Source organism: Grammomys surdaster, unplaced genomic scaffold, assembly GCF_004785775.1.
Source record: "Grammomys surdaster isolate TR1022 unplaced genomic scaffold, NIH_TR_1.0 62, whole genome shotgun sequence".
NCBI classification, from domain to species: Eukaryota; Metazoa; Chordata; class Mammalia; order Rodentia; family Muridae; genus Grammomys; species Grammomys surdaster.
The window spans coordinates 19,393,393-19,406,517 of record NW_021604564.1 but is presented as its reverse complement, the minus strand read 5'-3'; positions in this window follow the sequence as shown (position 1 = coordinate 19,406,517).

Sequence of the window (13,125 nt, the reverse complement as noted above, 5' to 3'; positions counted from 1 at the left end):
GGACTGTGGTCTGGGGGAGACAGCAGGCTTATGTGACTTGTGGCTGCACGTGGCTCTGGCACCTGTAGAGGCTGAGGGGCACCAGTGGGGACCTGGGACCTTCCTGGACACTAGGGATACCTTATATCCATGACCTTAGTCTCTGATGGGCTGAGCTGCATCCTTGCCTAGATCAGCTGAGATTCTCCTTGAATTCTGTATCAACTCTCAGCATGACTCTAGCACAGCCACATAACTAACAGGAAAGAGTTTCAGGGCAAGAAGAGCTTTGGTTTTAGGAATTAGTAGCAAAGATTCTTCTGTCCCTATTCCCTTGAAATTGGGGTGATGGGGTGGCTTTGTGTTGTTTTCTCACTAAAGTAAGAACAGTTGTGGGTGGATTGGAACTATTAGTTTCTTTTATCTTAAAATGCGTTGAAAATATAAACAGTTGCTTAATTTACTACTTTCTAGGTTAATATACAAGTGGGTCTCATTGGCCTGATTAATGGAATAAAGATATTATCCCAATTAACTCTTAACTCTTGAATAAAAATCAGTCCTTCATATATATTTGAGTTAATAGGAATGCCTCGCTGTTAATTCCTGGTTCTGACACAAACAATGGCCAAGTTCAGTATCATTGGTGAAAACTAAATGGAGGTTACATTTTGTGTGTGTGTGTGTGTGTGTGTGTGTGTGTGTATACATATATATATGTATATGCATATATATATACATGTATATGTATATATATATATATGTGTGTGTGTGTGTGTGTGTGTGTGTTTGTGTATTACAACAACTTTTGGGATACTTTAACTATTATAAAATCAGAGTACCTTATTACTTTTAGCTTTTCACATAGCTTAGCTTTTCATGTAGCTTTCTCCTGGCTAAGAAGGAAGATATCCAAAACAAGAGTGGATAGACAACAGAGAACCCAGCCCTCAGAATTGGGATAGGCTGCTACTCTGCGTTGTCTAGATAGTTCCATACTCTTTTTTAAAAGCCTTTGCTTGAAACCATTCACTTTCTAGTTCCTGTCTTTCATGATGTGCATGTTTGTTCTACTAAGCTCATTTATCCATCTGATCTCCATCCATCCACTGTCTCATTCATGCAATAACCATTCACAGAGTGCCTAACCTTTGTCGAGCACCACGGTTTCAGAGCTGGATAGCAGAGAATCATGTCCAGCCCTCATAGAGGTGTACAGGTAAGCAGACAAATACTTTAAAAATTAAAACAAGCTTATTAACCTACAGAAATGGGAGTCAGAGAGCAGAAGGGATAACAGGAGTGATCCAGGGAGGAGATGGTTATTTCAAACAAGATCTGGGGACATTAAGAGAAATGACACAGGAAGAAAGGGTCATCAATGCCACAAGCCTGGTGCTACAGCATTGGACTCTCTGAAGGAGGGAGGCTTGTGGCTGGAGGAAAGTAGGAGGCACAGGTAGAGAAGTTCAGTATGGGTAGAAAGGAGTTGGGTGTATGTTAAATGTGGGAAGGCACTCAGATTTACATCTGAAAAGAACCAGTATGGGAACCTGCCACAGGGGGACCCAACCTAAAGCTGGAAGAGCATCGGGGGCCAGGCAGCAGCTTACAGGGGAACAAGGGTTCTCCTTTAACTTTGGCTTTAAGATCTATGACTTTCTGACATAAAATTCCAATATTGAATACACTTTGGCTTAATAATGTAGGGATTCCAATCTGCCCCAAATGTGGCACAGCACAGAACAAATAACACATTTTTGTATTCTGGGTGTCTCTGGGAAAAGGGGACATCATGACAGAAAGGAATAAAGGCAGAGAGGAACAAAGGTTATACAGCGATTTGCCACAGACTCTTAAGCGGCAGTGAGCACTGCTTGGCTGGCCCCCTTAATCCGGGGAGAGCTCACGTGCAAGCACCTAGCTTTACATCAGCACAAGTGGCTCTCTTGTGCAGCCACCTTTTAAAGAGCTATTTCTTTTCTTTCTAGAATTGCCAGCCACTCCCACAAGGATGCTTCTGTGTTAGTAAGCCTAGAACATGACCACAACACAATGGATGTTAAAAATGCACTTTATAAATGAGTTCATATTTAATAGCCTGAACAGATACAGTGGGAATGGGACATTTATTTAGGAAAACTGAGGATGGCTCCAGGCTCTGGGGAGTGTCTTCTGGCTTTAATGCAGCCTTTCCATAGGACAGTCTGCAGCCAGCATGCCACAGGTTGTTGGAAGGCATGACTTGAAAATAAGGCTTTGCTGTATGGTTTTTTTTTCTCCTGGTTTAGGAAGTCTGGGGGCTGAAAGCACATGAGCTCCCTCCCTTTGGGACTTCCCAGCATTCTCTCCTGTTAATGTCTGTTGCTGGGAACAGAAGACAGATGTAATTTGCAGACTTTTCCCAACTTCTCTGACCACAGAATTCTCCCCATACTGTCTGTTAGAATATGTGGCGCAGTCCTGGACAAATCACATGAGAGATTTTATTGGCAGAGGCAACTCTGTGATGTGGGTGGGTGGGGAGAAGAAAGAGGGAGGAGGGAATGAGGAGGGAAAAAGGAGGAAGAAGAGAAAGAAGAAGAGGAGGAGAAAGAGGCAGGGTGGGGGCTTGGGATATGAGGTTTTTTTTATCCCGAGTATGATGTCTGTGACGCATGTACAAAGAGACATGTGGCAGGTGCTATGGTAACAGATGCAGGAGCAGCACCGTCATCTAGAGATGATGTGTCTTGTCTCCGGGTCCGAGGGCTGGTTGTAAAGATGCTTCTAACTGTCCATGGATACACCTGATGCTAACACTGTCTTTTTCTATGTTTTAGAGACAAAGTCAGTTTGTAGCCCAGGCTGGACTTGAACTTGTGATCTTCCTGCCTTAGCCTCTTGAGTCTGGGATTGCAGTTAAGTATCACCATTCCTAGCCTTTTTCTTTTCTCTTTTTTCTTCTTTCCTTCCTTTCTTCCTCTTTCTTTCTTTCTTTCTTTCTTTCTTTCTTTCTTTCTTTCTATTTTTCATCATTCAGAGAAATGGCTTAGACTATGGTTATAAAACACGTCATTTTTGACAGATTTCAGTGGAAGTCCTGCAGGAAAATACAGAAAGTAGGCTTTTTTCCTTCCTGATTGCTATAAATAAAACCAAAGCCTACAAGAGAGGTGGAACAATTAGCAAAGGCTTGAGTTGTCCTTTTTGAATAGATCCTCCTTGGCAAATATTTAAATATTTAAATACACTTTCTTCTCTAATCTTAGCAAAATGCTGAGCTAGTGGCCCATCCAGAGTGAAATGCACAATTCTCTAACTCCACAGCTTTGTATCTGAATCTACTGTGCGCTTGTTGGAGCTGTAAGAAAGGACAGCCTTTAGTAATCATTTTTCCCCTATGAAATTTCATCAAAAGCCAAATGTTATGGAAAGAAAGACTATATCAGAGTTCACTGCAGAAATTGAACTTTGCAAATTCAGAACTGGTGCCATCAGCACACTGGACCATTTGGCATATCACTTGAACTTGGAAATATCCAGCCTGATCCAATTTTTCTTGCCTTTTGTAATCATGTGATGAGGACACTGAACAAGCAGCCTTTGGTCAGGTCTCAGTGGCTGAAGCATCAGGTAGGCTGTGGGAATGAATCTATCAGGACCACTGCGGACTGAGATGTTCTCTAGGCATCTAGCAGTAAGGAATGTGGCCTGTTTAGGAATGAAAAGCAATGAGGAATGGTTTCTCCCTGGAAATGATCTCCTGTTATATCCTGGAGCTCGGGCAGCCTTCTTTCTTCTGTTACCTGCCACCAATACCAGGATAAAATAGTGAATAAGTGGCAGACACACTACAGAGTCCTATGAAGGAGAACTTAAGAGAAGAAACTGTGCCCACTGGGACTAAGGACTGGTTAGAACTGCCATGCTTTCAAGAAGCTAGACTGTATGGAGGCTATGTGCCTCACCTTGTGCTAGTTTTAGCCCCATAAATAGCCATTCCTTGTCCACCTCCTGTCAGAACTAACAACTTGTGACTAACAGATAAAAACCTTCTAGAAGTTATTGATGTAGAAGACCACTAGCTCTCACAGCTCAAAAGCTAACAACGGTATCAGGTAGTGTTGGAAAAACAGAAAGGCATCCACCTCTCTGGTATAGCTATCAATGTAAACTTGTCTTGATTTACGTATTCTTTGTTCTATGAAACTACTTTTATGTAGGCACATGAAATTTGGTGGTAACTTAAGTCTATGTTCTAGGCCATGGTCATTCATAGCACCAGAATAAACTGTCTCTTATCCCATTTAAGATGAGAGGTGTGGGAAATTCTGCTCCGAGGGGACTGAACGACAGACCCTGGGAGGTTTTGAAGGGAGATAATCAGTGGAGGGTAAGGCTGTAGCACTTGATGCATCCCAACAGGAAAAAGGCAGGTCTTATGGAAAGATGCTTTATTATAGTTTCATTGAACTGGAAAAAAAATGGTGGAATGGAGCGGCACTCAGCTGAGAGAAGTAGAACTAGAGACACAGGAATGGGAGTGTGACCACAATAGACAAAGGAACATGCTGTACAGAAGGGGCAGTCCTCTCAGGCACGGAGCTGCCGCTGGGCCGCCATCACTGCCGCAGCCACTGCTGGTGGTCGCCCTGCTGTGGAGAGGAGATCACGGGACTGCAGAGCTGCAAACACAATGGCGGGGCCGGAGGTACCAGAACTTGGGGCAGGGTATTGTACAGCAGCCTGGAGCTCTCACAAGGGTCCCGATCCTCACCCTCTGTTCAGTTATGCAATCACCCTTACTCTGAACAAGATATCAGAGATGGTTCATTTTCTTGATTTAGTCGCCTCAAAAGACTTCTGTGGTCTGTGCTACCACTGTAGGCCATGTTGGGATGTTGGTGTTCGTGGTCCATGTTGCCACCACAGGCCATGCTGATGTCTGTGATCTGTGCTGCCTACAGAAACCATGAGGAAGTCCATAATCGTGCTGTCGCCGACTGCTTTGGACAAGGAAGCATCTTTTGCAATGGTATGGATGACTGGTATGGATGACTATAGACTCATAACCGAGAATGAGAGACATTGAAGGTTAGAAGGCTAGGCTGATTCCATGACAGGCTTCTGATTGACAGTTAAGGAGAGTTCACTTAAACCTCTCTTTCCAAGAACTGACAAATTCCAGGTAAGTCCAGGCCTCAGAAGATGCCCCACCATCTGGCTTGAGGCAAGGATGATGGGTCAGCAGCAGTTTGCAGACTTCCTCATCTACTTCCTCAGCAGCAGATTCCAGACCTCCTCAGCAAGTTTCCAGCCCCACACCTTGGTAGTGGGATGTGGATAGAGATGGACCCAACAGATTAACATCTGGAGTAGGTGACCTACCCTAGAATTCCCTAACGTGCTTTAAATCAGGCCTAGGAGCTCACTTGGGTGTTGCTCTATCTTGGCAATGAGGAGACCCCAGCATGCTGGACTTCTGCAGAATAAAACACTCCTTGAGTTTACATACTAGTTGGGTCTGGGATATCATTCTTGGCGATTAATGAACCCTTACAAAGGATTCTGTGACAACATTCCCCAACCCCCCCCCAAAAAAAAGACCATACAGGAAGCTCTTAATGAAAGTCCTTAAAATTGTGTTGAAGATGTTGAACTGTAGCTCTTCACAGTTGATGGGGAGGGGTGGAGTGATGGCTCAGTGTTCTCTCTCTCTCTCTCTCTCTCTCTCTCTCTCTCTCTCTCTTTCTTTCCTTTTTTTTTGACACCAGTTTCTTTGTGTAGCATCCTTGGCTGTCCTGAACTAGTTCTGTTGACCAGGCTGGTCTCATAGAGATCTGCCAACCTCTGCTTCCTAGCACATCCAGTGGTGGACTCAGTCTTCTTTCTTTCTTTTTTTTAATGTATGAATATCTTCATGTACACCTGCATGCCAGAAGAGGGCCCAAGATTTCACTATAGATGGTTGTAAGCCACCATGTGGTTGCTGGGAATTGAACTCAGGACCTCTGAAAGGGCAGCCAGTGCTCTTAACCGCTGCATCATCTCTCCAGCTTGGACTTAGTTTTCTTTAAGGGCTGGACACTGGAATTTTGACCATACTCCAGTGAGTATATAAGCAACAGGAATTGAACTTGGTATATTTTTATTTATTTATTTTTATTATTTCTTTTGGGCAGTGGGGGAGTGCAAACATGGAAGGGTGGACCTAGGAGAAATGGGAAGCTATTGTAATTGGTGTCCATTATATAAAATTTCCAAATAATCAATAAAAACATTACATCAGAAGAAAGAAGATGAGTCTTTTGCACTGACAGCATTGTGTCCTAAGAGAACTCAAGAAAACCTGATGATACAGAGAACCTCGGGCCAACCTCTTTGTGTTCATCTCATTAATAAAGGAATTTAAGGATGGACTCAAATAAAAGCTCAAGGACAATTTTATTAGAACTGAAAAAGAAAATGTCCAGAGCAGACAGGTTGTAAACCTCAGCAGTGCCCAGAGGACAGGGGAATGGAGGACAGAAGGGAAAATAGCATGTGGAGGTTGACATAGGGGCAGACATGTGACATGTGACACACAGCAGCCACTCTGGCAGGAAGGGAAGCTTTAGAGAGAGTAAGGAAGCCCAAAATGTTGGAGGGAAAGCCCCAAGTGCTTAGAATGCTCTCCTAAGAGACAGTAAAAAGAAAAGGAAGAGTCACAAGTGGGCAGACTTACAATCCTACACGGCTCTAAGCTGCTGCTTTGGGGCCAGGGATTCTGGAAAGGAACAAGTTCAGTATCTCATTGAAGAACTAAGTATTCTGCCTAAGTTTAGCAAGGTTTAGTGTGATCTGCCTTCCTGAGGGCGGGCTCAGGGATGGGCGGAGTGATTAACCCTGTCTAAGTAGAATATTAGGTCTCCACATAGAGCCAGAGATTCCATTTTCTTCACCAGTTTTTTTTTTAATCTAGCATTATAAACGAGGTCTCTGTACCCTAAGAAGCTAAGAGCAGGTGAGTTCAATTTAGAAGACATAGACAATCATTGTTGCAGTTGCTAAAATGTATTCCCATTATGTCTGTACTAAGAAATAAAAGCTGTGGCTCACAGTTTGGCCATAATTGAGCTAATTTGAACACACATTATTTGGAAAATATTAACAGCTAAGTTGGTGTTTATATCTGTAATGTTTTCTCTCCTGTAATAGATCAGTAACAGCAAAGTGCTCTCAGGACAAAAAAAAAAAAAAAGGTACTTGATTCTTGCACCATTTTGGATAACGAGAAGTCAGTCTGCCAATGGACAAAGGCCTTAGACCAGTGGCTTCAACCTTCTTGTTGCTGCCACTTAATACAGATCCTCATGCTGTGGTGACCCCAACCATAACATTATTTTCTTTGCTACTTCATAATAATGGTAATTTTGCTACTGTTATGAGTTGTAACAAAAATATCTATGTTTCCTGACAGTCTTAGGTCACCCCTGTGAAAGGGTTGTTTGATCCCCAGAGGAGTTGCAATGCACAGGTTGCCTTAGACTCGCTACTAGGAGACATGCCTGACTTCAGTTGAGTGAAGCGTTATTGTCTTTCAGCATTCCTCAGGTCTGTTGTGTCAGTGATACCTTCGCCTCCGACATGCTTTCTGAGTCCCCACTGTCTGTGAAGTGCAATATTCTGAGTGTGGTTTTGTAAGGCTCTCTGCTCACCACAGCAGCACAGACTTCTCTGGGAGACTTCAATGTGCCCACACTTACCTCCCGCATCTAGCTTTGAACCTTCAAGCCAAGCATCAACTGCCCGTTCTCTACTTTCTCTTTGTGCCTCTCTTCTTTTCCCAGGCCTTCCATGGGGATCTCTCTTGACACCCTTAATTCATCATACTTATGACATACACACACACACACATATATATGTATCAGATGCAGATATACCACTCACATGCATACCATACATAAACATATATTATACATATCATATATATATCACCATACACATATCATAAATATGTATATAACCTATGCACATCAGGTTCATATATGACACAAACATACCACAGGTATAATATTTCACACATTTATATTACCATATGCATATCACACACAAAACATCATGCACAAATATATGCATTTATGTCACACATATATGTATCACACATACCATATACATCCCACACATATAATATGCCTATTATAAAATACATAAATCTATGCATATCACAAATGTGTCATATATATATCATATAGTACAAATTATATACATGTGTTCTACACATACCATTATACCCATATATATCCACACATTCATTTTACAAATGCATCTGTCTCACATGTATGCGTATCACACCCATCTATATAATGTAAATGCCCATCACCATACATGTTACATGTAGGACACATATACTTCATATGCATACCATACACACGCATATCTATGAACACATATCACATACTACACATATGATACACATGCATATCACACACATACCTGTATGCTTTTGGAAAATTACTTCTGTCCATCGTCCACTGTTCAATGCTTATCTTCGTATCAGTCCCTGAGCTACTTGCAAACATGCCTCATATTGCTTCTTCATTGACTCGTCCTTTGTACCTGCCACTTTGCCAAGAAAATAGTGGCTTGATTAAGGAATATGAAGGAGTGCACAGTCTGTGATGTTATGCTCTCTGTAACATTCCAAGTGATTCTTATCAGGCTTTTCTCTGACTTAACTACAAGTGAACATACTAAGTTAATAAAATGGAGCTAGAAAGTGAACAGTGTTAGTCAGGACTGACACAGGGTCAAAGGTCTCACCCCAAACAAAGACATGAAGTCTCCTCAATAGTGAACATTCTACCCTGACTGTGGCTGGGAAATGCTGTAGTTCAGATGGGCATGGAACATGGCGTCCTGGGAACATGAAAACTTCATACTCACCAATATTGGATAGTCAGTAAAAGATATGCACGAGTTAGTAGTTTTTCCGAATCACCAATTTAATCAAATGGTTTGTGCACTTTTGTTGTGGAAATAGATTGCATTTCTTTCTTTTCCTACTCATTATTTAACATAGTAACTCCAAAGAAGTAATTTAAGTGAAGTTTGCTTCTCTATGCAACAACACCCAATAAATTGGGAATAGATGTTCAGTAAATGAAGCAAAGACAGTGTTATGTAGTTTTGTGTTGTCTTTCTTGGCTTCCTACCCTGTGATATTTGCTGAAGGAGGTCAGGTCAGATGCAGGCATCGTGGAGAGGACAGGCAGAGTTCGTGACAGAGTGAGGTGGGACATCTCATGGGTGAGAGTAGACAATGGCCAAAAAGACCCTTTAGCAGCTCTACACTCTTTAAAAGTATTTGGAAAAGACAGCCTTCCCAGGATGGATTTCCTGTGAGGTGATTGACAGGCCCATTTGAAGGGCCTCTTACAGAAGGGACAACAGGATGTCATTGTTCTGCGTCACAAAGTTTCCTGCTAGATAGTAATCTTATAAGGTTCAGGGCTCCTGGAGTCAGGCCTAGATAGTTATCAATGAATGACCTTCTCGGCCGTTCAGGATGACATATCTCTTCCCAGGGCCAGAGATGTGACTCAGGCCCCATTCCCTTGACCAATAATTAGAGTTTTAAGTGCCAGACCTCAGTTTCACAGACTGCTGACTATGAGAGAGGGGGCTCTATCCCAGTGTCCTCTAATCACTCCTACTAATGTCTGTTAATTGTCTGACAGCAGTAAATTCACGATTGTGGAAAACCCAGGGTCATGTTCAAATGTTCTTGCTTCCTCTAATTTGGGAGTTTTATGCTGGGATTCTCATGTAAACATTTAGCATTTTACTGTGACTTGTTAGATCAGCCATGGATGAATATTGCCAACACTCACTTTTAACAGAACTGAATGTTTTGCTGTGTTTGAGCACATAGCATTCTCATGAACACACACACAAACTATAAATGGCATGGACAACAAGCTGTGATTTTGTGATGGGCTCTAGTCATTTTGAATGATCTAACAAACTTTACTCAACTAGTTAAGTTAGAACAAGAAGAAGATAAAGTAGAACAACACTTTGTGTATGCCTGTCCAATTCTTTTTGGTATGACATGTTTCCACTGGGCACTTCTTCAAAGGGCCCTTTGCTTCTAGATAGTTATCAGTGAATGACCTGAGTAGGATGAGTTTCCAGTGGATATCTCCCCTCACCCACTCCCCCACCCCCCACACACAGAAGGTCTCTTTGCTTACTGCCACTCTTCCTGGGTTCTTATGTTTATCTTTGAACTCGTGTTTGCTAAGTTAAATGCAAAGGGGTGATGAGACTTGAGCTTGTGCATAGGAAATGTGCATGCTACCTACAGTGTCTTCTCTCCCTACTTTCAAGAAGGATTTCTAAGGCTCTCGAAGTGCTGACATCTTGGGGATCCCTTGGGTGAAGGGGCTCAGTGAGACAGAAAAAGAAACCAAATTACCAAATAAAGGACTCCTCCTTTGGCAAACCACACAGAATCAAAACATTCCCCAAGGTCCTCACTAGCATGCAGTCAGGCTGAGGGGAGAGCAGGAAGAAAAGGAAAAGACAGGGTGGCCCAGTGTCCCCTTTCCTTCATATTCATCCTTGCTCATCAGCTGGCCAAAGGAAGTAGCAGAATGTGCACACACGACAAAGCAAATTAAAAACAATGGAAACCAGTTTCTGTTCTAGAGAATAAAGCCCATGTATGAGCTTCAAATGCCAAACTGTGTCTTGACAATGACACTATAGTTAGTGCAATGTCATTTAATAAAACTCACTTTGTGCAAGACAAAGACAAATGGCAATCCTTATTGTTTAAATTTTGTTCTTAATTTATAAAGAATGTGTGTGTGTATGTGTGTGTGTGTGTGTGTGGTGTGTGTGTGGTGTGTTTGTGTATGTGGTGTGTGTGTGGTGTGTGTGTGTGTGGTGTGTGTGTGGTGTGTGTGTGTGTGTGGTGTGTGTGTGTGTGGTATGTGTGTGTGGTGTGTGTGTGTGGTGTGTGTGTGTGAGTGTGTGGTGTGTGTGTGGTGTGTGGTGTGTATGTGTGTACATAGTGGAAGCCAGAGATCACCTAAGGTGTCATTCTATAGGTGTCATACACGCTTATTTTGAAACAGGATCTCTCACTGGCCCAAGAGACCCACCACTCTCCACTCCCCTGGAACTGGGACTGCGAGTGCATGCCCCACACCTTACTTTTTAGTGTGAGTTCTGGGGATCCAACTAAAGTCTTCTTACTTAGATGGCAAGTACTTTACTGACAAGCTATCTCCCCGGCTCTATAAAGATGTTAAATAGCAAATACAAGTCACTCTAGCAAGTCAAGAGGAACCATAGGGAAAAGAGGAAATGCTTTTCCCTTCCCTTCCCTTCCCTTCCCTTCCCTTCCCTTCCCTTCCCTTCCCTTCCCTTCCCTTCCCTTCCCTTCCCTTCCCTTCCCTTCCCTTCCCTTTCCTAAAACACTTTGAACTGCATATTTTTCTTCATTTTTTTTAACCAAGGGAATCTACATTTCCTTCCCCCTTGCAAGAGTGCTGCTTGCCTTAGACTTTGCCAGAACCTCTCTGCTGAGAGCCACTTGGAATGGTGGAATCTCAGACATATCCCCCTGCCCAGGCCCGTTGCCCTATAGAGAAGCCCTGGCTAGGGCTTTGAATGCTCAGCTGATACGGAGGAGCCTTGCTGACCTTGGGAGTCCAGGCACATCCGTTGCAGTGCTTTAAACCACACCCCCCTGAAACAACATGCTGGCTGTAGGTATGCTACTCGCCATTATATTCATGCCTCGAGTGAAATTACCAACACCTTGGAAACTGCTTAATGATACATAAAATTCTATTTTTCCTGTGTGGAATGGCACTGGGCAAGTAGGTATTGCTTATAGATGTATAAATATTGTGCATATTAGCATGAAGAGTCACTTACAAGTCAATAAGCTTTCTAACTAGAGAAGAACAAAAGAGAGAAAAACCACAGAGAAACAAATAATTTCATAGGACTTTTGTTCATTATTTCTTAACCTTGGAAAAGCGAAAACATTTCTATAAAAGGGAAACTTTAATTTTATTTTGAAGGTAATACAAAGGCAACGTTAAATTAGTTTTCCACTTTACCATTTAGCCTTGAAAGGAAAAAAAGAAAGAAAGGAACTGTCTTTGCTTTTACAGAACAGTCCTGTATGTGTGCAAGTATCCTGAGCAGTGCAAGGGCTGAGGAACAATGCTGGTGTCCCTGTAGGTCTCAGTGTCTCTCATTCCGCTCCCCACACCTGTTTCCCTCTGACTTAACTCTTCACACTCATGCAATAGCCCTCTGAACACATTGCACGGCTGCCAGCGAGGACAGGTGCTCCAACCTGTAGCCCTCATGTCTTAGCTCTAGGCTCAGACTGTGGGACAAACCCTTTCTTTCTTTTCCAGTTCCAGGAGCCAGAGTGTTGTTGCTTGCCTGTTAGTATTCTCTCTATATGGCTATGACAGAATGCTTCACAGAAATGCACGTAGAGATTCTGAAATCAGAAGAAGTTCTGTTGAATCTATGTATGTAGCGTTTTGATTTTGAATGTATTTATTTCCTGCTCACATGTGCTTATGTGCGAGCATATGTTTCAGTGTTCATGAGGAGGGCAGAGGACAAGAGGGAGGAGTCAGTTTGCACAGTAGCCGATTGTCACAGCTCTTGATGGTTAACTGTTCTGTATCAGCACATCATAACCTTATTTTTAACTGATTTTTAGATTTCTAGTTTTTTTTAATGTCAAACACTGTATTGTTGAAAATGATATATGCACATCTTTGTCATCTAGTGGAATATTCAGGAAGGTGTATCCCCAAGGTACTTTGCTAGTTTAGTGTGTGTGGATATTTTTGAAATTGGTTGTTTATTTCTTGTTGAATTTTTATTGATTTAATTCTTGTGTGTGTGTGCGCGCGCGCACACACATATGTGTGTGTCCTTTCACTCTACTTCATTGATAAATCCCTCCAACCTTGTCAAAAGTCCTAATCTGAATCATTCACAGCAGTAGCTCTCAACCTGTGGGTCTGACTCATTTGGGGGACAAATGATCTTTCACAGGGATTGCATATCAGATATCCTATATATCAGGTTGATCATTTATATCCTACATGATTTATTGGGAAGGTTGTATGACTGCAT